Source organism: Palaemon carinicauda, chromosome 29, assembly GCF_036898095.1.
Source record: "Palaemon carinicauda isolate YSFRI2023 chromosome 29, ASM3689809v2, whole genome shotgun sequence".
Classification (NCBI taxonomy): domain Eukaryota; kingdom Metazoa; phylum Arthropoda; class Malacostraca; order Decapoda; family Palaemonidae; genus Palaemon; species Palaemon carinicauda.
Genome location: NC_090753.1, coordinates 66548563 through 66574148, shown reverse-complemented (window position 1 = coordinate 66574148; position 25586 = coordinate 66548563). Strand labels below are relative to the sequence as shown.

The 25586-nt window shown below is 42.0% G+C and overlaps 1 long non-coding RNA gene across 1 annotated transcript in view; it reads left to right on the top strand.

Moving 5' to 3' along the window:
- Window positions 1-432: 432 nt before the first annotated feature.
- LOC137622808 (uncharacterized) overlaps window positions 433-25586 on the top strand; it is a 36100-nt gene continuing 10946 nt past the window's right edge. Inside the window, exons 1-2 of the long non-coding RNA XR_011040481.1 lie at window positions 433-539; window positions 9631-9775. This is a non-coding gene — a long non-coding RNA (uncharacterized lncRNA). The remainder of the gene's footprint in view (window positions 540-9630; window positions 9776-25586) is intronic.

Below are 25586 nucleotides of genomic sequence, written 5' to 3'. Positions count from 1 at the left end.
AAGTAGACATAAGTAGAAAATAAGATTTATAAATGTTTCTTTATTTTCCAAACCTCAAAATGTGAAATGGTAATCCTAGAGTTATTTTCCAGTGATTCCTTTAATTTCCAATCAATTATATATCGTATTACCAACACTATAAACTGGCCAAGTTGCCAACTCCAAGTCCATCATTATGACAAGAGGTATGGTGGAAGTGTTTTCTTTAATAAACAGGAATTTTTTTTTCTTTTTCTTAATTCCTTCAGCCAATTGATTTCCTCTAAATTACGTGTTATTTCTTATAATGACCTACCAGTTCCTCAGATTTTCTATACAGATTAATTTTATAATGTACAGATTTATTCACATTTGTTTTTCAGTAAAAATGCAGATTTTTTAAGAAAAATATGTGGCAACACTGCTTCTTCTTCATCACCAAGACGTTACACAAACAAGTACAACAAAGTTACAAATATGGCGCACCTGCCAACTACTCCTTGCCGGCTACAGTGAATTGTAGACCGTGTTAAAGTGCTTATTTTAGTGTTAACCTTAATGTAAGTATTTCAAAGGTACTATTCGTTAATCAACATTTATTTAGTCATAAAATTTAAGAAGAAAAACGTGTTTTGTGAGGATTTATTTGCAAAAATATCCGAGACGGCCAAGACCTTGATGTCGGTTAGCTTACGTCAATGGCTAGACTAGTAGTTAGGACTTTTTTTATATGAATAGCCATTAATAATAGGACTATTATTCACTATTTTTGTATGGGATAACATGAATGGCCTCCCATGCCCTAGTGCTAGAAGATATCCCAAAGTTCTAAGTCCACTTTGACGTATTTAGAAATTCGTTAATAAAAAATTAGTTAAATTGGGTTAGTTTCCACCTATATAAAATATCTTTCAATGTTATTAACGTTTTTAAAATATTTTTATTTATTCTCATCGATCATTTCTTTATTTCCTTTCCTTACTGGGCTATTTTCCTTTGTTACAGGCCTTAGGCTTATAGCATTTACCGCATTGTTGTCCAACTAGTGTTGTAGCTTAGCTAGTAATAGTAATAATAATTATAATATCCTACTCTGCCCAAACTATATTCTGAAAACCGCCACCCTATATAACCCTACAGTAATTGGGGTCCCAATGTGCGAATTTAGGTTAAGGTAGCTTTTACTGGCGCTGTTCTATAGTGGCTAAATTTCTAGACATCATTAGTTATCACAACAGAAAACTTGATGGCGAGTGATTTACGCCACTCCAATGGTTTTTGTTAGGCCGGAGCTCGCTTTGCTAGGATGTACTGCACACACAAGCCGTGAGAGTCGCTATTAAAGTATAATTCATCATTTACGTTTATTAACCCTTTTACCCCCAAAGGACGTACTGGTACATTTCACAAAAGCCATCCCTTTACCCCCATGGACGTACCAGTACGTCCTTGCAAAAAAAATGTTATAAAATTTTTTTTCATATTTTTGATAATTTTTTGAAAAAATGCAGGCATTTTCCAAGAGAATGAGACCAACCTGACCTTTCTATGACAAAAATTAAGCCTGTTAGAGCAATTTAAAAAAAGTATACTGCAAAATGTGATGGGATAAAAATAACCCCTTGGGGGTTAAGGGTTGGAAAGTTCCAAATAGCCCGGGGGTAAAAGGGTTAACGCAAAGGGCCTCTGTTAGATTTTGCCAGTCGTCTGTATCTTTATCTTTTAATTCAGTACTTCTCCATTCATCATTTAATTTGGACTTCATAGTCCTCAGCCATGTAGTGCTGGGTCTTCCAACTCTTCTAATGGCCTGTGTAGCCCAGATGAACGTTTGGCGAGCTAATCATTAAAGTATGATTAACTATGAATGAAATGGCCAAACACTAGAAATGAATAAAGACACGTCGGTAAATTTTTAGTTTCAGCCAAATTTGGAAAAATGCAATAAAAATATATTTGTTGCATCAGAAATAGTGTGGTTTCAATGAATTTAACGTTTATTTTGACTGCAAACCAACCGATTTAGAGATTTACTATGTATACCCTAGTTCATCCCACCAATTATGGGGGACACCCTTTGGGAACCGGGGTTTTGGGTGGGTGAAGGGGGGGAGGGTGTTGGGGTATTGAATGATATTTGCAATAAATGAATAATTAATGTTCCAGCACCCCTCCCCCATACCCCTAACTAGGCCTACCGGGGGGAGGGGGGTAGGGCCCCCCAGCGACCCCCCCTTAAAGCCACAGTAATTTTCAGGGCACCACAGAACCTAACAAACCCACCTAACCTAACCTAGGGGCCCTGTATCCCTACCGGGGGGGGGCTTCGCCCCCCCTGCGACCCCCCCTTATGGCCAAAGTAATTTTTAAGGCACCACAGAACCTAACAAACCCACCTAACCTAACCTAGGGGCCCTGTACCCCTACCGGGGGGGCTTCGCCCCCCCCCCCTGCGACCCCCCCCTTAAGGCCACAGTAATTTTCAGGGCACCACAGAACCTAACAAACCCACCTAACCTAACCTAGGGGCCCTGTACCCCTACCGGGGGGGGGGGGGCTTCGCCCCCCCCTTAAGGCCACAGTAATTTTCAGGGCACCACAGAACCTAACAAACCCACCTAACCTAACCTAGGGGCCCTGTACCCCTACCGGGGGGGGGCTTCGCCCCCCTTGCGACCCCCCCCTTTAACCAGGGGTAAATTTGAATATATATATTTTGTTAAATCACTTCTTACCTTAAACGGAAGATGACGATGAAGATGTGGAAGGTTGTGGTTGACCCTCTTCTGAATCATCAAGTACTGGAATACGTTCAGATTTGGTACAATACCACACATGTCTATCCTCACGAAAATGTAAAGCCGAATCACATTTACCACACTGGACACATAAAGGTAATACGGAATGCTCCCTTAGAAAACGATTCACTACTTCAGGAGTTCCATTATAATTCCCATGAAATCTGCCGATCACATCAAAATAGGAATAACGACATATTTCACACAACCGTACCGGAGGATCCATGACAGTCAAGTGACGTGTGATGAAAATATAGAAACCGGAACTTTTGAAAACCGAAAACAAACGACAATCACGGGTTTCTCCCATAATGAAATAGGGAAAATAACAAAATACTATCGTTTACAATGTTATATTGCACGAAAAACAGATCCTTGAAACAAGACTGAGAGACCAATGAATCGTCCAATAATAACCCTTGAAAAGAACCCAGTAGTATTTAGATTGGAGGAGCGACATTAGTGGGAGGAGCAAATGCGCATTCAAGCAAATATTGTCACATTGCGCAATGGGGAGGAGCCAAGTAAGATGTAAACAGATATACAAACTAACAAGAGCTACCTTGCGTGCCCATGGAAAGATATACACTAAACTTAGAAAAAGTCAAGACCTTCAATTCCTGAAATATTTTTTTTCTCTGTAAGTATGCATTAGCGACAATAATGTATTGAGAAGAAGTGTTTTGTTATCACGTGCTTTACTAGGAAAATATATTAATATAATACATTTCCCAATTTGGTTGAATCCAAAACTTTACCGACACGTCTAAGGCCTTTGTCCTGCAGGGGACGAGAAACGGCCGCAGGTGTTGGTATTAATATTGTTCACAGGTAAATATAGTTGAGGACATACCTGAGGCCTTTGTCCTGCAGTGGACTAGAAACGGCTACATTTGTTTGTGTTAATTCATAGGTAATTACATGAATACTTTAATAAGCAGTTTTTAAACATAAGACTTACCCGGTAGTTATATATAATTAAAGCTATATATATATAACTACCGGGTAAGTATGTTCAAAAATTTATTTTATAATGAAAATACATTTTTAAACATAAGACTTACCTGGTAGTTATATATATAGGTTTAATTATATATAACTACCGGGTAAGTATGTTCAAAAATTTATTTTATAATGAAAATACATTTTTAAACATAAGACTTACCTGGTAGTTATATATATACTGTATAGGTTTAATTATATATAACTACCAGGTAAGTATTTTCAAAAATTTATTTTATAATGAAAATACCATATTACCTATGAATTATTTTAACTCCAGCAAATGTAGCCATTTCTTGTTCACTGCAGGATAAAGGCCTCAGACATGTCCTTATTCATTTCTAAGGTTCGGCCATTTCGTCGCAACGCTGGCTGCTGCGGATTGGTGATGGTGAGAGACTTTAGTTTGATTGCTCACAGAAAACCAAACTAATATGGTTGGCCTAACGTACAGTTTTGCTAATCAGGGCGATACACAAACCCTTTCACGTCCCCTCAAGTGTATTTTGCTCCTCCCTTGCTCACTTCGCTTGCAAATAAACATGCTCTTAATGCTTCTCTCTTCTTGTAAGCAAGCACTCCACCCATGAGGGTCTGTATTCAAGCTAACGTGATTACCTTTAACCAGTTTTCTTGTAAGCAAGCACTCCACCCATGAGGGTCTGTATTCAAGCTAACATGATTACCTTTAACCATTTCTATTATTATTAAGGTGTTCTAAGATGCTTTATTCGTTTCCCCATTTGGAGTGTGGTATTTTGTAAGACGCGTAGCAATAGCATTTGACCGAACGGTAGTTGCAGAACTCCCAAATTTCTCCTTAAGATATTTGGTTGCATTATAGTTACATACGGAAAAAGCCTCTCTACTAGAAAACAGGTGTTTCCTACAGAAAAATATCCATTTTTTTTTTTAATGACACTTTTTCACTGAAGATGAAAACTTCAAGAAATGAATAATCAATGGTGTTAGATTGCGCAGCTTAACATGTACCGCTTGCCAGGACATAGGAGCTTGATATTTTTTTTTTTCCGCGAGCAAAGCTAGCGAACAGCGGCGTAAAAACCGTTATATTTATAAAAATTATCCCAGTTCTTAGACTGTCCAATGGGTTTTAGGGTTATATGCTGTTGAAATGAAGATCAAATTCAATTAAAGCACATTATTTACCATAGAAAAAAAAAAAACTTTTCTGTTCAAAGTGTTGTTCTGCCCGTAACTATAATTTTACAAAAATTTTTTAGGTTTGGCCTTACGAACTTTGGTGTGATAAGGCCAGTAATGTTGATCACTGTAAAACTACGGGCTTAACACTTGGAAAACACTTGATTTCTCTTGGAAAATGTATGTGGTTACGATAAAATATCCAAAGTTTCGGAATTGTGTAAAATAAGACATAATTTTAAAGTGTCTGTCATGATACTGTACTCATGACTGAAATGAGAAATTTTTATTTCAACTGAACAGATGAATATAAACTTGATTTAAATACAGTACAGTAATACCTCAAGTTACAAAATTAATTCATTCCAGAGTGGTTTTCGCAACATGATTTTTTCGTATGATGAAATAGAGCCAAATACATTGGAACCATTCAATATACCTAACCTAACACCATGAATTTCGTTCTGTATCCGTAATATTTTTTCGCAATGAGGCTAAAAAATCTTATGTCGTTTCATATGATGAGTTTTTTTTTATTCAGAAACTTTTGTATCCTGAGGTATTACTATATATCTAAATTCTGATTGGCCAATTTGAGAAAGGCTTATTCGGTTAATCACAGATAGAGATGGGTAAAGTGCAACGCATATGAAGCTGGCCATGGTCTTTAAACTCTTCCTTTGAAAACGGCCAAAGACCACTAGCCTATGGTAATGCATTTACTAGAGGTAGGCGTTTTCATTGGAGCGCCATCCTCGTTGGGTGGAGCTCATGTATATTTAAGCAATAATTGTTACCATGGTCAATGGGAAGAGGTCAGTCAGGGTGGAAACAAACATACGAACGTACCGAGAGATACTCGGTGTGACGTGCTAAACTTCAACGAACAACTTGAATGGATATCGTACTTTGCGGTACTTACCGTGTTTTGTTACTGTACTTTGATATTATGCATTTGCACAGGTAATATATTTAGAACTTTTATTTTCACATGTTTTACACAAGGGAAATATAACTTAGAGCTTAGGTGATTGGTGTCTAACTCTAGTTAACCAAATAAATTGTTCACAGTGACAATTTTTTCCTACATACATACACAATAGCTCACGGTGCTCCAATGAAAAAGCAATACCCGTGGTAAATTATTATTAATACTTGCTAAGCTACAATGCTAGTCGGAGAAGCAGGATACTATAAGCCCCAGGGCCCCACTGGAAAAATAGCTCGGTGAGGAAAGGTAATATTGTATACTACATGAGATGTTTGAGAATAATAACAATATTAAATCTATCGTGTATAAACTATAAAAACTTCACAATAACAAGAGGAAAGAAATAAGATAGTTTCCCCAAGTGTACCCTTGAACAAGAGAACTCTACCCCAAGACAGTGGAAGACCATGGTACACAGGCCATGGCACTACCCAAGACTAGAGAACAATGGTTTGATTTTGGAGTGTCCCTCTCCTAGAGCCGATCGCCACGGCTAAAGTCTTTATTCTACCCATACCCTTAAGAGGAAAGTAGCCACTGAACAATTACAGTGCAGTAGTTACCTCTTGAGTGAAGAAGACTTGTTTGGCAGTCTCACCATGACGATTTGACTAAGCCTCACCTCGAATTGGCCAATCAGAATTCCGATGGGTGAATATATATTTCAGTGTCTAACATATATTATTTTTTCCTCTTTATCTTTTGTTTTATCCAGTTCTGACCATGAATATTGGTGCACACCACATTTTCACAAGTTCTCCTACCCCCTCTATATTGATAATTATGGGGTATCCAAGTTGGAAATCATGGTTTTGGGAAGGGGAACATGAAAAAACAACTGATTTGCTGCAACAGCAGTGACCAAAAATACTAGTATATAATAAACACGAGATAACTAATTGGGAAAATTTAATGTTCGTGTAAGTGGAGCGAAATTAAAGTATGATTACTTATGGTTCATATCATATCCATCAATAGCACCTCAGTGGCGTGGTCGATATGGTGTTTACGTCCCACCTCGGTGGTCACAGATTCAATTCTCGGCCATTCCATTGAGGAGTGAGAGATATGTATTTCTGGTGATAGAAGTTCACTCTCGACGTGGTTCGGAAGTCACGTAAAGCCGTTGGTCCCGTTGCTGAATAGCCACTGGTTCCATGCAACGTAAAAACACCATACAAACAAAAAAAATCCATCAAATGGTTTTTACCCTGTGGCTTGTTTAGCCTGCAAACAAACATTGCCTGTGCTTCTCTCTTCTGTTAAGCAATTTGTTGACGGGTTGCACGCACCTTCTGCATTGGTTACTACTGCATTAAAAAGTCATAATTACATAATTACCTGTATATCATGTCCCTCAAATGGTTTTTTGTTCGGGCGGAGGTCGCTTTGCTCACTAAGAAATGTTAGCTCCCTGCTTCTGTTCAATAAAGAGGTAGCCTACGTGAATGAGCTACGCAAAACTAACTTGTCATTTTTTCATGAATGGTTTACTTTCATATGAGCAACCAAAGCTATTCTGTATACTGGAGATAAGATATATTGAATTCCCCTGTGGAAGATGTCTTGCGATGGAACTGAGGCGTATGGGAAACATTGCTATTGTAAAACTATCCTGGAACTCGTCTTGCGATGGAACCGAAGCATACGGGAAACAGATTGCTATTGTAAAACTATCCTGGAACTCGTCTTGGGATGGAACCGAAGCGTACGGGAAACGGATTGCTATTGTAAAACTGTCCTGGAACTCGTCTTGCGATGGAACCGAAGCGTACGGGAAACGGATTGCTATTGTAAAACCGTCCTGGAACTCGTCTTGCAATGGAACCGAAGCGTACGGGAAACGGATTGCTATTGTAAAACCGTCCAGGAACTCGTCTTGCGATGGAACCGAAGCGTACGGGAAACGGATTGCTATTGTAAAACCGTCCTGGAACTCGTCTTGCGATGGAACCAAAGCGTACGGGAAACGGATTGCTATTGTAAAACCGTCCTGGAACTCGTCTTGCGATGGAACCGAAGCGTACGGGAAACAGATTGCTATTGTAAAACTATCCTGGAACTTGTAACATCTAGCAGACATTCTATAGGCATTGTAAAACTATCCTGGAACTTGTAACATCTAGCAGACATTCCATAGGCACTACTGGTCAGGACGACACTCTATGCTTTATTCGCTTTCATGGCCAGGGACGAATATGATCACTTGCTCGTTCTTGAAGTACTGTACTGTATTTGATTTTAATTGTTGATTACTTCTCATGTACTTTCCTCATTTCATTTCCTCACTGGGCTCTTTTCCCTGTTGGAGCCGGAGCCCTTGGGCTTATAACATCTTGCTTTTCCAACTAGGGTTTTAGCTTAGGTGATGATAATTATAATAATAGGTGTACACACACACCCCTCTTTTGGTCGAAGGTACGCTCAGGTTTCGAGACCCAAGAAATCTCTCCGATTAAGGCGGTCCACCAAGCTCCTACCTCCAGCCCTCTCACTGCCACAAGCTTTTTTTCTACCAGAGAAAGCTGTTCCATTACCCCTTCCAATCGATCCAACGACAACAGCACTGACCACAGGCATGACTGCTGAAGTTGGGTTAGAATTTGTTCCCACATCCTCCCAGATAATGGTGAGGATGGGCAAGTGTATGAAACCCGTTTCTCATAATGACAATGTATTCCGATGATATATCCTATCCTCTATATGGATACAGATGGTTCTCGGCTTACAAACATTCAGAGATACAAACAAAGCTAGCAAATCACGAATCTCGGATTTTGTATCAAGAGATGACAATGATATACTGCAACAGAACTGTAATATATAATTTAGTTTGATGCAGTAAGAAAGATGACATCTGTTGACTTATGCAACTAAAAATTGCAGCTATGTGAGTCAGCTGAAGCCTACCCTAAGCAAAATCTAGCAGAATTTGACTTGCAAACAGCCCCTTTGAACCCATTTAAGTTTTCAAGTTGAGGTCTTTCTGTATTACAATATATCCTCTACAGATATATATTTCTCCTTGATTTTACCAGTTCCAGGTAGTGGCGTAGCATAAGGCATCGCATCTTCATGCCCAGGTTTTTGGAAGGTTGACGGTAGTTGTCACTCCCTGTGCAGAACCAAGGTGCCTTGGATATTTCCTGGGATAGAAAACCAGCCAATTTATAGGGACTTCGTCATAAGGACTTGAGTTTCCTACTAAAAGACAAGGATCTGTATTTGTGTAGGCATCTATTGCAAAGTAATTTGTATTTTTGACTCGAGTCTCACATTCTGCCAAAGCGAGGACTCTGTTGTCTGGCGGGTTGGGATACCCCACTACCACTCAAACTAACTACCGCCACCTTTTTAAAGTTTTTAGAAGCGTATCCAGCTCCTGTTAAAGGACTCAAATTTGTACTTTCATACATATACCAAGGTATTTCCCCCAATTGTGGGGGTTAGCCAATATCAAACAAATGAAAGAAAGGAGACCTTTCCTTTCTATGTTCCTCCCATTTGTATGGTTAAGAAAATTTTCTTTCAAAATGTTTTATTTTAGAATAGATAATTGCCATACTCTCTTCTTTAAATAATTAGAGATTGGTAAATGTCCATTGCACTTTTTTTCCAAGTATAAATAGAACATGACCAAGTTTCCACTTTATCATCATTGTCCCTCTACTAAACCATTGATTTACCATATTTCAGGTTTTCTGGACAAAGCGGGGAAGATGACCGACGGAGTCCTGGTGGAGTCGAAAAAGTTGTCTAGATATTTTCAAGGAATTTTGATCATCTACGCACAACACTGCAAACACATCCTACCTCTATATCCTTCCTATAATACAACACAGTAAGTTAATCTTAGTCGTATATAATTATATTATTACAGTACCTATATCAAACCAGGAAATCAAATTGCCTGAAATTACATATAAAAATCAGGCTATACAGTAGTTTAGTTAGTTCGGTGTTACTGTATGGATAGGAATTGTGTTATAACAATAAAACAAAATCAAACAGATTTTGTAGATATGAGAACAAAGCCCTCAGGAGAATACTGGGTGTTAAATGGTAGGAAACCTGAAATTACATATTAAAATCAAGCTATGGAGTAATTTAGCGAGATCGATGTTACTCTATGGACATGAATTGTGGTATAAGAATGAAACAATATCAAACAGATTTTGTGGATTTGAGAACAAAGCCCTCGGATGAATTCTGGGTGTTAATGGCAAGACAGTATTAGAAATGAAACAATTAGAGAGATTACTTGAGTGCCATATGTGGACAAGATCATGGTAAAGGGTAAATGGAGATGGTTTTGGGCATGCTCTTCGCACTCCCAAGGGATATTAGTTCACCAGACTTTCAACTGGGTCCACAAGGCACTAGAAGAGTTGAAAGACCCAGACCTACATGACTGAGGACTATGAAGTGTGAAGTAGGAGATGACAATGTATTGAATTAAAAGCTCAAGATAGAGACGACTGGTGAAATCTAATTGATGGCCATTGTGTCAATAGGCGTGGGAGGAGATGATGATGATATCAAACCTTGTTTTGAGGTATATATGTGTGTATTGCATGACTTTACATATACAGTATAGGGAGAGACACTGAATACGAGTGTTTTCTTACATTTAAGGCTGTGATTCATGCCCCAAAGTAGTAATTGCTAAGAAGCTAAAAAGACCCTCTTTAAAAGTTGTGATTGGCTATAACATACATGTACATATTCAATATTTATGTGTTTAAAGTGAGGAGAGAAGTTATACTGTTTATTTGCATGTGCATATATTCTTGATAACAGTAGCTCGAGATCAGCTTATGTCAAAGAGCAAGTTGTGTTGATAGAACATTATATGATAACAATTTATTAGAGAAATCAAACTGTCAAGTCTAATTGTATGTTAAACAGTAAGTAAAGAAAAATGTAAAAATGACAAATCTTAGTTTGTGCATATTAGTCTTGAAATATCATGATCAATTACATCGCTTGTAGTTATTCTAAGCAGAATTGGTTGTTACAGGTTTGTTGTTGTGAAATTTTACATTGAATCTACATGTGCTTTGGACAATAATGAAAATACAATAGCAGCTTATTTAGTACCCAACAAACATGGCATCTTAATTGCTACCAGGTATCAGGTTAAAGCTTATATATCTGATGTAAGTAGCTACAGTGGTTCTATTTGGTAGAGAGAGACCTCAAAGGGAATATGTTTTTGTAAGTATACATAGTTGTCCAAGAGAAAATAATTCCCTTCTTCATTCACACACTCCCCTTTTAGACCGACAGTTCCTCAGCACAAGCTCAAACTAATTCAGTCTTTTGAGTTCTCAGCCTTTTTATTTCCTTTAGGTTCTGTCAATCACAGCTCCACCGATTCTTCAGTCTTGATACAGTATAACCTTAATATATTCAGGCCACTAATCTTGACATTCTTAGGAAGAAGACTCCATTCCTCCTATAACATTTTTGTTTAGTCAAAAGGATGACTGGTGAGTCGCCTGGAACACAGAAGATACAAATATAAGTAATAGATAAACTGAGGTAAATGATATATCTATGTCCCTTCCCTAGGGGGCGGGGAAGGTTTTAAAGAGCACAAATAAAACTTGTCGGGCTGGAAACAGCAACTTGTGAAAGTTTTCTGGAAACAGCAACTTGTGAAAGTTTTCTGGAAACAGCAACTTGTGAAAGTTTTCTGGAAACAGCAACTTTTGAAAGTTCTTTAATTGGCTTGATTGCCAATATATAAAAACATTGGTAGTTTTTGGAGGACTTGATCAGTTTTTATAGCCTAATTAGAAATTATATAAGTGACTAAAAGGCCATTCGTCATTGGCACCTCTATACACTTAATATAGAGAGACTATCTCTATTTCAGGGTGGTTATTATGTGACCCACTGAAGACCCTGGGCTTGAAGTGAAGTCACACTAATCCATAAAATGTTGTCTTAAAGGCACTGTTCCAAAACGCCTGGTTCGTTATGAGGCATAAGATGCTTCAGGGATAATGGTAGCTTAGTTTGTTATGAGGCATAAGACGCTTTGGGGGTAATGGTAGCTTAGTAACTGGTGGCACAGTTGTGAACTCTGTGAGTATGGACCCGATAGAGTGGTGACTGGTTCCTGTTGATCTGGTAACTGCATAGTCGTTGCAGCTATCGACCCTGGGGTTGTGGGCTATGGGCTGTGAAGTCGTTGGCTCTGTATATGGGACTTCAACTGGAGCTGGTGCAGCTTCTGGCTCGGGTGGACTCCAGTCATGGTAGGAGCAGTGTTCACAGACTGGTTGAAGCCGGTTCTGCGGTGTGTGCGAAGTACTTGGTCAATCCTATTAGTAGGAGGCTGGGAAGGTTGGCATCTCCTAAGTTGTTGGCAGTTTCTTAGTGTCACTAAAAGAATCATCAACCCTAATAGCATATGATGGAACTGGCGGACCTCAATAACCACACCAGTGCAGTTCCAGCGTCTAGCCTGATTGCCCTCCTGGTTCTGTAAATATTCATGATCCCCAGCTTTCAATGGTGGTAGTTGTGTGGTTCGTAAGGCCCTCTTCACACATTCCTTTGAGTGGCGCTTTGCCAAGGCAACTTCCCTGTTCTCCATTGTTTCTTACCATGTGTTGGGAGGTCAATATCTACCTAAGGGAATGGGAATGGGGTGTCTGATAGGTCAGCCTAAGAGGACCCTTGGGGGGCGAGGTCTTAATTTCCGGGTCTACTGATTTCCGGTAAATAAGCATTGGTCTCTGGAATCTGTCAATGTTGAGGCAGCTAGCTGGTCCTGTGTTGTCAATGAGCATCCTCTTGAAGGTTTTCTTATGCAACCTCGGCTTGGGGATTGGCGACAGAGGTTAGACGGTGATGTATACCCCGAGATGACAGGAATTCTTGAGTCTTGCCAGATGTGAATTGTGGTCCACTATTTGAAATTAGCTCTTTTGAGATTCCAAATGTGACATGATTTGCATAGATGCTTTATCAGACCATCTGCTCCTGAGTGAGATATGAATACTATGGGCCTATTAGAATATCTACCAGGACCAAGTATTTAGTGTTATTGTGGAGGAAGTAGTCCCAGCAGACCTTCTGGATTAGGTAATCTGGCAGGTTGATGTTACTTGGTGATTGATGTCACTTGGTGATTGATGTTACAGTGAACCCTCGCTACTTCGCGGTTCGACCATCGCGGATTCACCACTTCGCGGATTTTTTTTCATAACCCATGTCTATACATATATTGCGGATTTTCCGGAAATATCGAAAATACCGCGATGTGACCGATGGTGCGAGATTGGAGAAAGTAAGGAAAATTGAATCATAATTGATTTTCAATATAAATGAAACTTTGAGGAGCAACAAAGATATCATTTGTTAGAGAGATAGAGAGAGGTAAGGAATGGGAGGTAGTGAAAAGTAGCCCACAGAGAGAGAGAGAGAGAGAGAGAGAGAGAGAGAGAGAGAGAGAGAGAGAGAGAGAGAGAGAGAGAGAGAGAGAGAGGGTTTAAATGTAATAAACAAAAAAATTTGATAGGTTATAACACATTGGTGCTTATGTAATATCAACTGTATACTGTAGACTGTTTGAATAAGTTAAGAAATGGTATAAATGATACTTTGTTAGTGTATTCGTACACACTCAAGAGCGGCAGCTAGATGACAGCTGATCTAATCACAGTCAAAAGTAAAAAAAAAAAAAGTCAACAATACTTGATTTTTAAAACACACCCGAAATTTAAAAACAAAAGTACACGCTTTCTTAATGTGCAATTAACTATTTAAAGAGTGGCAATTTTCTAGAATAAAATGATATTTCCCAAAAAAAAGTGGTTTGCTGATGAAATCGGATGCCGTATTTTTGGCTATGATTGAAATGGATGTAGACTCGGCCTAATTATTTCGTTTCGTATTTAATTGACACTAAGAAAACTAATTTTAGTTTCTTCATCTAAATGTAAGTATTGTATAACACGAGAGAGAGAGAGAGAGAGAGAGAGAGAGAGAGAGAGAGAGAGAGAGAGAGAGAGAGAGAGAGAGAGAGAGAGAGAGAGAGAGAGAGAGAATCAGCTGTTGTAATCAAATGGCGTGTTTTTGTTTCGTGAGAATTTCATCGCCACGACTTTAACAACAACATACTGTACTGAACTTTACAGTATTATACAGACTACTGTAATATGATAAAGTAAAATATTTGTAATCTATTTTATATGAAATGGGGCTATTTTTGTTTTGTTTAAAATTTACATTTACGTATGTAAAACAACTCTCTCTCTCTCTCTCTCTCTCTCTCTCTCTCTCTCTCTCTCTCTCTCTCTCTCTCTCTCTCTCTCTCTCTCTCTCTCTCTCGTAGATTGTTTTCCTGCTTTGCTACGTATGTATGATTTTATATAGATACGGTAAATAATATTTGTAATAACATTTTATAAAAGCTTTTACTGTAATATCATTATTTATCACTTTCATCATGCGGGTTAAATTCCTTAGTTTGTTTACTGAGCGTACTTTATGACGCCGTCGTTTCAGGCGGCGTCATAAAGAAAAAAATTTCATTTGGAAGTCCTAAGAAAAATTAAGTAAAACATTAGTAATAACCAAATCAACATACTGTACTGAATAATCAATATAATTGATGCAAAAACTAACCTATAAACAGATGTGTAAATGCGTTTGTTTCTTCATTAGGATCAGAGATAAACGTAAACAAAACATTGGTTGCCATTTTTTATCGTGCTTTTTGGCGTGTTTAGGAAACGCATGATATAAAGTCGCCTTTAATATTTGTGCCTGTTTTAGTTTAGGGTACTGTATTAAATGCATTAAGTGTTCTGTACATTAAAGGGTAGTTTGTTAACAGTACTACGTACAAGGGAAGGTTTTAAAAGTCTGAATATACATGTTAAATAAATAGGTAAATATGGTGTTACTACTTCGCGGATTTTCCCCTATCGCGGCCGCGTCTGGAACCTATCTACCGCGATAAACGAGGGTTCACTGTACTTGTCTTGATGTCACTTGGTGATTGCATTGCATTTGATTTGGTGATCCTGTGACACAGGGCACATTCTACCCTTACTCTGCTAATGTCAGTTGAGATACCTGGCCAGAACAGAGTCTGCAGCCCGTTTGCACATAGCGTTTACTCCGTGGTGGGCGGCATGTAGGTATGTCAGGATGCTTCTCCTTAGCGAAGTTGGTATGACGATTCTGTGTCCCTTCAGGCGTCAATGACCTTTGATGTCAGGATGCCAGAAAACTTAAAATCATTCATTCAATCTGTGTCCCATCAGGATGTCACCATTAAGACAAGAGGGGCTTCGTGCGTAGCGATGAAAGCTGTAAAGGGGTGTTGGGAGATCCTGGCACCTTGACGAAATGTCTGCAAGTTCGGATAGGATTTCATCTGAAGACGTCGCCTCCCAGACCATTTCCCCATGTAACCATGTTGGAGATTGAGTGGATTGTAAGGAATACTGCAGTATGTTCAGGGTTGTCTTCTGCAAGGTTCACAACATCCATAGCATCGAGGACAAAGGGTTGAACAGAAGGCAAATTGTCATGGAAGGTTTCCTCTTCCAGTGCTGTGGGGGATATGACACAGCATCTGTTCCTTTATTCTTCAATACCAGTGAACCAGTATGCTAATGTTTTCTCTTTCAGGTTAAGAAGTCTTCTGTTACTGACTTCAGCGAGAGAGCGGTCATTAAGAATCCTGAGGAATGGTTTATGGTCCGTGGCTATAATGAAGTTGGCGCACCCAAGGATTTGGTATCTCTTTTAGTGAAGTGCAAAAGCCACTGTAAGTGCCTCTCCTTCAAATGGGGGAATAACAACTCTCAGCTGGAGTTTTAAACATACTCCCTACCAAACAAAGTTTCCAGCCATCACGGTAGCATGATGGGCCCGTGGATGTGCACAGACAATACTTCTGCCTCAAAAGACCAGTCGGTTTGTAGGTATGTAGTACGGGATGGATCGAATAGTGTGATGCTGTCCTTCATTTCTGACTCAATGGCTTCCTTCAACTGTTCAAACAGCTTATTAAGTAAGTCCAGGTGAAATTTTTTTGATGGTTTGAGAAGGTGTCATTTGTTTGGCCACAGCTAACACATATGCTCCTTGGTTAACCAGTCCAAACCATGCTCTTGCTTCAGGTATGTTCTTGGGTATTGGGAAATTTAGAAAAGTTAAATAATTTTGAACTCTCTTTGACATTTGTAGCTGTCACCGTAAGCACGGCAAACTCCGCTGAATCTTGGGCAAACTGAAATTTTCAATATTTAACTTAGCCGGTGATTATAATAGCTGCAACTCTGTTGCTCGACAGAAAACTCTACGGAAAAAATTCGCCAGCGATCGCTACACAGGTAGGGGGTGTACTTCAACAGCGCCATCTGTCGTCCAGATACCCAGTACTCATTGTAAACAAAGAACTCGATTTTCTCTCTGTCGTGCTACCGGCAAGACCTACTAATTCACTGTTGCTAACTGGATTTGTTTTCACAACTATTTGGTGAAGTACACTATTCTAGTTTTGAGCTTTCGCTGTACTGTACAGGCTTTCTCTTCAATAAATCCTTGCATTCTTTTTTTTGATTACGGATTATTTGTTGATGACTTTGGATAGTTTTTGAATTCCCCTTTGACCAATTCAAAATGGCTGACCCTTCTCAAGTCCCAAAATTTAGGAAGTGTAATGCTAGGGACTGTTCAAGGCGTCTTCCGAAGGCCTCTATCGACCCTCACACTGTTTGTTCCAATTGTCGGGATAAAACCTGTCAATTGGAAGATCGATGTGAGGAATGCGTTGGGCTTTCGGAATTTGATAAAATCGAATTCCAAAAGTATACACGTAGGCTAGAGAGAGATAGAGTTAGGAGAAGTTCCTCTCGTTCTGTTGAAATTTCCTCTCCTCATGCCACACAACCTATTCCTTCCCCTGTAATGGTTGCTCCTAATCCCCCTTCTGGCACTCAGGAACCTTCGATGGCTGATATGATGCGTGCCATCCAAGCTCTGGGTGAGAGAGTTGAGTCCCTGGCTAGTGACCGTAACCAGCTCATGGCGGACGTCAAGGAGCTGAAGTGTAAAAGTGCAGTGGGAAGTGTTAAAGTGAGTGATAGTGTTGTGGATAGTGTTGCGATTGAGGGTTCGTCTGTTCGTGCCTGTCGTCCTCCTAGTCCGGGACCTCTTGCAAGCTCCCAAGTCCAGGGGAGAAGCAATGTCGTACGACCAATGGGTTCGAGAGGCTTTAATCAGCGAACAGATGTTCCCTCCGTGGTACCGGGCGCATCTTTCCAAGATCGCCCCTGCCGCACAAAGACGAGAGAGCCCATTTATTCCTCGTCTTCGGAAGGTGTTTCTCACAAGAAACAATGGACCAAGGTCTCACGACCATTAAAACGCAAGTCGGTCCCTTCCGCGCAAGTCCAACGGCCCAGCTGTAGCCACTGGGTCAGTTCGGACTCGCTGCAGTCTTCCGATGACTGCTCACCTCCTAAGAGAGGCAAAGCGGTACCGCCTCAGACAGTTACACCGTCTGTCGCCGCACCTGCTCCTGCAGACCCTAAGTGGTCTTTGCTGCAGAGCATGCAGTCCCAATTAACGTCTCTGATGCAGGACTTGCGTGCGGAGAAGGTTGCTGCTGCACCAGCTAGTACAGCCTCTTGCCTACAACCAACCACACACTCGGTTGTGCGTCCTGTGGACGCTGAGGCGACCTTCTTGCGCACTCCAGTTGAGAGAGTTCCGCCACCCATGCGTTCCAGTGTGCCCTGCCAGCCGCATGTTGACGTTCAGCGACGCACGGAGCCTTCCGTTGACGTTCGTGAGGTACAGCAACCGTCAGAGTTGTTTTGTTTTGACGCGGTGCGTCAACCTCCGCAACCCAGTGTGGTTGCCACTGCTCACCCACATCAGGCTAGACAGTCTGGAGTAGACGCTGTGCATCCCCGCGCTGCTATGGTTGTTGCCAGCTCACAGACTGGGCAACAGTTCCATGACGTTGCGTCCGGCTCAGTCACGCATGCACCCGTGCGACCGGACTCGGCTAACCAGCCGTTACCTACTCCATTGCCGCTTCCTCCTCAATACTCGGATGATGGACTTTCGGATGATGATGGTGCTGCACACGTTGATGAACCACATTCGGATCTTGACGAGCCTAAGTCCACGCAACCCTCTTTGGACTTTAGGAAGGTTTTAGCTCTGTTCAAAGAGATGTTTCCGGACCAGTTTGTGTCTGTGGCTCCGCGCTCTCCTCCGTCAGAGTTTGTTTTAGGTATGCCGTCATCCTCGCCTGCCTTTACTAGACTCGTCCTCGCACGCTCGTCCAAGAGAGCTTTACGAGTGATAGGAGAATGGATGCAGTCCAAAAAGAGTCTAGGGAAGACAGCCTTTACGTTTCCCCCTGCTAGACTCTCTTCTAGATCGAGCGTCTGGTATGCCACGGGAGAAGTTCTCGGCTTGGGAGTTCCTGCCTCTGCCCAGGGCGACTTCTCAAGTCTTGTAGACTCTGCCCGCCGGCTAGCCATGAGACGCTCAAAAATATGTTGGTCATCTTCGGACCTAGACCACCTTTTGAAAGGGATATTTAGAGCCTTCGAGGTCTTCAACTTTTTAGACTGGTGTCTGGGAGCTCTAAGCAGGAAGATCTCTCCGACAGAGAAGGAGACTTCCTTGCTCATCATGTCCTGCATGGACAAGGCCGTACTTGACGGATCTAATGAGCTTGCTGCATCATTCGTGTCCGGAGTCCTCAAGAAGCGTGAGAACCTTTGCTCTTTCCTGTCAGCTGGAGTTACACCTTGCCAAAGATCCGAACTTCTGTTTGCTCCTCTTTCTAAGTGCCTCTTTCCAGAGGACCTGATTAAGGAGATTGCTGCTTCTTTGATACAGAAGGATACTCATGATCTGGTTGCGTCCTCTGCTCGCAAAGCCACCCCTTTGCCTACCTTGTCAGCTAGACCAAGGATGGACACTCCAGCGTCCCGATTTATTCCGCCCTTTCGTGGCAGAGCCTCCAGCAGAGGAGGTGCTCGTGCCGAAAGGAGACGTGGAAAGAAGAAAGGAACCAAGTCCTTTAAAGGCAGAGTCTGACTGCCAGCTTCTTCAGACAGCAGTGGGAGCCAGACTCAAGAAATTCTGGCAGACCTGGGAGAAGAGAGGCGCAGATGCACAATCTGTGAAGTTGCTCAGAGAGGGGTACAAGATCCCGTTTGTACGAAAACCCTCTCTAGCAACGTCTCCCATCGATCTCTCTCCCAGGTACAGAGAGGAAGACAAGAGACGAGCATTGAAACAGGAAGTGTCTCTCTTACTAGAAAAGGGAGCGGTAGTCAAAGTCCTGGACCATCAAACCCCGGGCTTCTACAACCGTCTCTTCTTAGTGGCAAAGAAGACAGGAGGGTGGAGGCTGGTGCTAGACGTCAGTGCGCTGAATGTCTTTGTCACAAAGCAGACGTTCTCCATGGAGACCACAAAGTCCGTTCTAGCAGCGGTCAGAAGGGAAGACTGGATGGTCTCTTTAGACCTAAGGGACGCATACTTCCACGTCCCCATCCACCCAGACTCCCAACCTTTTCTGAGATTTGTTTACGAAAAGGTTGTCTACCAGTTTCAAGCCCTGTGCTTTGGCCTAAGCACAGCTCCTCTTGTGTTTACGAGGCTGATGAGGAATGTAGCCAAATTCCTTCATTTAGAGGACATCCGAGCCTCCCTCTATTTGGACGACTGGCTTCTAAGAGCTTCTTCCAGTCGTCGCTGTCTGAAGGATCTAAAGTGGACTCTAGATCTGACCAAGGAATTGGGTCTCCTTGTCAATTTGGAAAAGTCTCAAGTGGTCCCATCCCAAACTATTGTGTATTTAGGGATGGAGATTCACAGTCTAGCTTTTCGGGCTTTTCCGTCGGCCCCCAGAACAAGCCAAGCCCAGTTATGCATCCAGAACATGCTGAAGAAGGAACGATGTTCAGTCAGGCAGTGGATGAGTCTGATAGGGACACTATCATCCCTGGAACAGTTCGTATCGTTAGGAAGACTCACCTCCGGCCTCTTCAATATCACCTAGCTTTTTACTGGAAAAAGGACAAGACGCTAGAAGCGGTCTCGATCCCCATTTCCGAGAAGATGAAGTCTTGCCTGACTTGGTGGAAGGACAGTATCAGCCTCAGAGAGGGTCTGCCCCTGGCTGTTCAGACTCCCAACCACGTTCTCTTCTCGGACGCATCGGACACAGGCTGGGGCGCGACATTGGACGGTCGGGAATGCTCGGGAACTTGGAACTCGAGTCAAAGGACAATGCATATCAACTGCAAGGAGCTACTGGCAGTTCATCTGGCCTTGAAAAGCTTCAAGTCTCTCCTTCAAGGCAAAGTGGTGGAGGTGAACTCGGACAACACCACGGCTTTGGCGTACATCTCCAAGCAAGGAGGGACCCACTCTATGACGTTGTACGAGATCGCAAGGGACCTCTTCACCTGGTCAAAAGGTCAAAACATTTCACTAGTAACGAGGTTCATCCAAGGCAACTTGAATGTCATGGCAGATTGCCTCAGTCGGAAGGGACAAATCATTCCAACAGAATGGACCTTACACAAGGATGTGTGCAAGAGACTGTGGGCCACATGGGGCCAGCCAACCATAGATCTCTTCGCAACCTCGATGACCAAGAGGCTCCCAATATATTGCTCACCAATCCCGGACCCAGCAGCAGTTCATATAGATGCCTTTCTCCTAGATTGGTCACATCTAGACCTATATGCATTCCCTCCGTTCAAGATTGTCAACAAGGTACTGCAGAAGTTCGCCTCTCACGAAGGGACAAGGTTGACGTTAGTTGCTCCCCTCTGGCCCGCGAGAGAATGGTTCACCGAGGTACTTCGATGGCTAGTGGACGTTCCCAGAACTCTTCCTCTAAGGGTGGACCTTCTACGTCAGCCACACATAAAGAAGGTACACCAAGGCCTCCACGCTCTTCGTCTGACTGCCTTCAGACTATCGAAAGACACTCGAGAGCTAGAGGCTTTTCGAAGGAGGCAGCCAGGGCGATTGCTAGAGCAAGGAGGACATCCACCCTTAGAGTCTACCAATCGAAGTGGGAAGTCTTCCGAAACTGGTGCAAGTCAGTATCTATAGCCTCGACCAGTACCTCTGTAACTCAAATAGCTGACTTCCTTTTATACCTGAGGACAGAACGATCTCTTTCAGCTCGCACTATTGGGTTACAGAAGCATGTTGGCATCAGTCTTCCGTCACAGAGGCTTAGATCTTTCCAACAATAAAGATCTACAGGACCTCCTTAAGTCTTTTGAGACCACGAAGGAGCGTCGTTTGGCTACACCTGGTTGGAATTTAGACGTGGTACTAAGATTCCTCAGGTCAGAAAGGTTCGAGCCGCTACAATCAGCCTCCTTTAAAGATCTCACCTTAAAGACACTTTTCCTGGTTTGCTTAGCCACAGCTAAAAGAGTCAGTGAGATTCACGCCTTCAGCAGGAACATCGGATTTTCATCTGAAACGGCTACATGTTCTCTACAACTTGGTTTTCTAGCCAAAAACGAGCTACCTTCTCGTCCTTGGCCGAAATCGTTCGATATTCCAAGCCTATCGAATATGGTTGGAAATGAACTAGAAAGAGTCTTATGCCCTGTGAGAGCTCTTAAGTTCTATTTAAGACGAACTAAATCTTTACGAGGACAGTCAGAAGCTTTATGGTGTTCAGTTAAGAAACCACCTTTGCCTATGTCAAAGAATGCTTTATCCTATTTTATCAGACTGTTAATACGAGAAGCTCATTCACATCTGAGTGAGGAAGACCTAGCTTTGCTAAAGGTAAGGACACATGAAGTTAGAGCTGTCGCAACTTCAGTGGCCTTTAAACAAAATAGATCTCTGCGAAGTATAATGGACGCAACCTATTGGAGAAGCAAGTCAGTGTTCGCGTCTTTTTATCTTAAGGATGTCCAGTCTCTTTACGAGGACTGCTACACTCTGGGACCATTCGTAGCAGCGAGTGCAGTAGTGGGTGAGGGCTCAACCACTACAATCCCCTAATTCCATAACCTTTTTAATCTTTCTCTTGAAATGTTTTTTATTGTTGTTTTTGGGTTGTCCGTAAGGCTAAGAAGCCTTTCGCATCCTGGTTGATTTGGCGGGTGGTCAAATTCTTTTCTTGAGAAGCGCCTAGATTAGAGGTTTTGATGAGGTCCTGTGGTATGGGTTGCAACCCTTGATACTTCAGATCCTAGGGGTCGCTCAGCATCCTAAGAGGATCGCGAGGCTCCGTAAGGAAGACGTACTTAAAAAGGCAGAGTAATTGTTCAAGTCGACTTCCTTACCAGGTACCTATTTATTTTGTTTTTGTTATTTTGATAACTTCTAAAATGAAATAAAAAATTCTTAGCTCATAATGATGTAAACATATATTGCTGGTCTCTACCCACCCCCCTGGGTGTGAATCAGCTATTATAATCACCGGCTAAGTTAAATATTGAAAAATGTTATTTTGATAATAAAATAAATTTTTGAATATACTTACCCGGTGATTATAAATGAAAGGACCCTCCCTTCCTCCCTAATAGAGACGCAGTAGACCGAGGAGAAAATTGAGTTCTTTGTTTACAATGAGTGCTGGGTATCTGGACGACAGATGGAGCTGTTGAAGTACACCCCCTACCTGTGTAGCGATCGCTGGCGAATTTTTTCCGTAGAGTTTTCTGTCGAGCAACAGAGTTGCAGCTATTATAATCACCGGGTAAGTATATTCAAAAATTTATTTTATTATCAAAATAACATTTTTCTCAGGTTAAGGGTGATGCCATTTTGTGCACAGAGTTCAAGCAACTCATATGTTTGGAAAAAAGATGCCTCCATTAATTTTGCCCACATACAAGTATCATCAACACATTTCACTTTTTCTGGGAAGTCTGCTATGATGCTGTATGTTTCACCACTGGGAAGGAATCCTTGGGTTGCGATCTTGTACCGGAATCTACCCCATGGGGTGATGAAGGTGGTGATGTGCCTGTCCTCTTCATGGATCCGTACGGAGTGATATCCGTTCCATGTATCTGTGATAGACATTTTAGTGTTCTGAGGGATTCGATCAGCAAGATGGAATGGACTAGGGACATGGTGGTCCTGTCGTACAGCGTGACGGTTCTGTGGTTGTAAGTCAACTGTGCGATTGGGGTTTCATCAGCTTGAGCTGTGACAACTATTATCGATCACCATGTGACAGGTGTGTTTGGGTTAGTACTAACCCATTCAAGAACTCCAATACTAACATCACGCTCCAAGTCTTGAGAACTTTGTCATGCCAATGTATGTTCACTAGAGCAGGTTTGTGCACAGTTACAGCCTTGGCTATTGAGTCAACACGTAGTTGCAAGGGCTTGCATTTCTTCCTGGGGAGAGATTGATGCTCGCAGAGTTTGAAAGCCATGTCACCATGATAGTCCAGGAGCCAATCCTTGAGTGCCAGCATATCTTCCGCTGTAGCTGTTAGCCTCGTGAGTGACGACTTTGGCTGTGGTTGGGGTGCTTGGCTTCGTTTGGGGCAATGACACACCAAATTGTTTGCGCTCTTTAAGGATGAAAGAATGTCAGGTGGGAAGTTTGCGGGAATGACACCCAGCGTCTTCATTACTTTTCTGCATAAGAATGCTTTTTAGATTTTAAAGACACGTATACCAAATGTTTGTCTGACCTAACAGATCCTGTCTGATCATGAGTGCAAGAGTGAACAATGATACCTCCCTCGATGCCCAGGTCCTCCCTAATGACGCCAAGCATAGCGAGTTTCTCTGGCATGATGTCTTTCTTGGTGTAACCCATCGCCAAAGCAGACTTGAGAGGAATCACCGAGCTCTGTCATTCGGAGTTGGCGACCGTAGGGATGTATAGCTTCTTGAGTCTTGAGCTGTCACTGATGTGACAACCAAGCTCTTCCTGGCTTCAGACGGGTATCAGATCAACTGTGGTATGAGCTTTTGAGGAACGTTCAATCCGTCTACCCGTCTATCATCGAAATATCAGCCAACTACAATTGTGGGATGAGCTTTTGAGGAACGTTCAATCCGTCTATCATCGAAGATATCGGGGGCTATCGGTGATCGGTTTGGATGCCGTTGGTCACTGCTCTCGTGAAGACTTGGGCTACACAACTGGTCAAATACTAGCAGCTCATCTTCCGCATGACATGCATCAACGTTATCCTAATCATTGGATCCCCAGTGAGATTGCAGTCGTTGAATCCTTGCTGTGAGTGCAATATTTGGACGAGCTGTCTCTGTCCCTGCTTATTGGAAGTTGAACATTTGCTACATGCCGATGAGTAATGTCCTTTAATGGAGCACTTTACACATGTTGATGACCATGCTGGGCATTGTTTAGCTCTAGTAATCCTGTCATTGCGCAGGCCATGACTTGCTCCACCGCATGCCCAGCACTTAGCAGTCGAATAGTTGGTTTGTTTGGACCTGTGTCTCCAACAGCGGTTCTTGTGGCTTCACCCTGTTCCTCCTGAACTATGAATGATACAATCTTGTCAAAGATGCGATTAGTTTTGGGGTCTCCAAGGATGTCTGAAAAGATTTTAGGGTCAGCAATTCCACGGACGAGATTGGCCTTGATGATCTCGCTACTGAAGCCAAAGGTGTGTGTGCATCCGGGCTGTGTACATTTAATAGTGAATTGACACAGTGAGGCTTGACCTCGTAAGGTAGCGGGTAAGGTTCTGATTCTTGTCCCTGGTGGTTATACCACTTTGCCCAGCTTGATCCTGTGCACCAGAATGCTTTCCTCTTTCAGTGCGAGATGTTTGATGTCAGCTAGGAGATCGGCCTTTTGCATCCCGGTAACATCACCTCGTAAATCTCTCATCACGTCAGTTCTGAGGTCATCACTACAACTAGTTTGTAGGATAATACCCTAAAGACTGACCATATATACATATGATCAGTGCCTAATCCTCCTTTCTCTACCAAAGCTAGGACCAGGGACGGCCAGGCTAAGGTAGTTAGTAACTCAGAAGGGGGCTTATAGGCTCCCCAAAACCCCCCATCCTTAGCTCAAAAGGATGGTGAGGTTGCAGACGCTACAAGAAACCATCGTGCTTGAGTGGGACTCGATCTCCCGTCTGGCCGTCGCTAGGCTGGGATGTTTCCAATTGGCCATCACAACTGTTGAGGGCTAATGGTATGAATGCACCTTAAAACATGCACCTTAGGCATTACTTTGGTCTTTACTGGTCAGGAGCTTTCACTGTTCAGACTTAACTATACCCAACTTAGTTTCTCCATCTACCATTCCAGGCTTCTAACTCTTTCTCTGTAAGTATTGAGTTTTCTTCTTTTTGCAACATGGTGCTAAATTCCCTTCCAGGTCCCAGTATGTTTAAGGTAACACAAATCCCCTTGATTCCTTTGACAAGACTTGTTACTTGAGTGAATAGTGTAGATGAAGGAGCTTGCTTATTAGATAATATTATGAAATCCAGGTTCATATGGTATGTTTCTATAAAACTAGACATCAGATTCATGTATTTCCTTTTGAGTTTCACAGATTTAAATATCATTTGGAAAAGAATGTAGAGCAGTATTTATATTTGTGTAGCAACAAAAAGATGGTTATGATTGTAAATGATTATGGCTCTG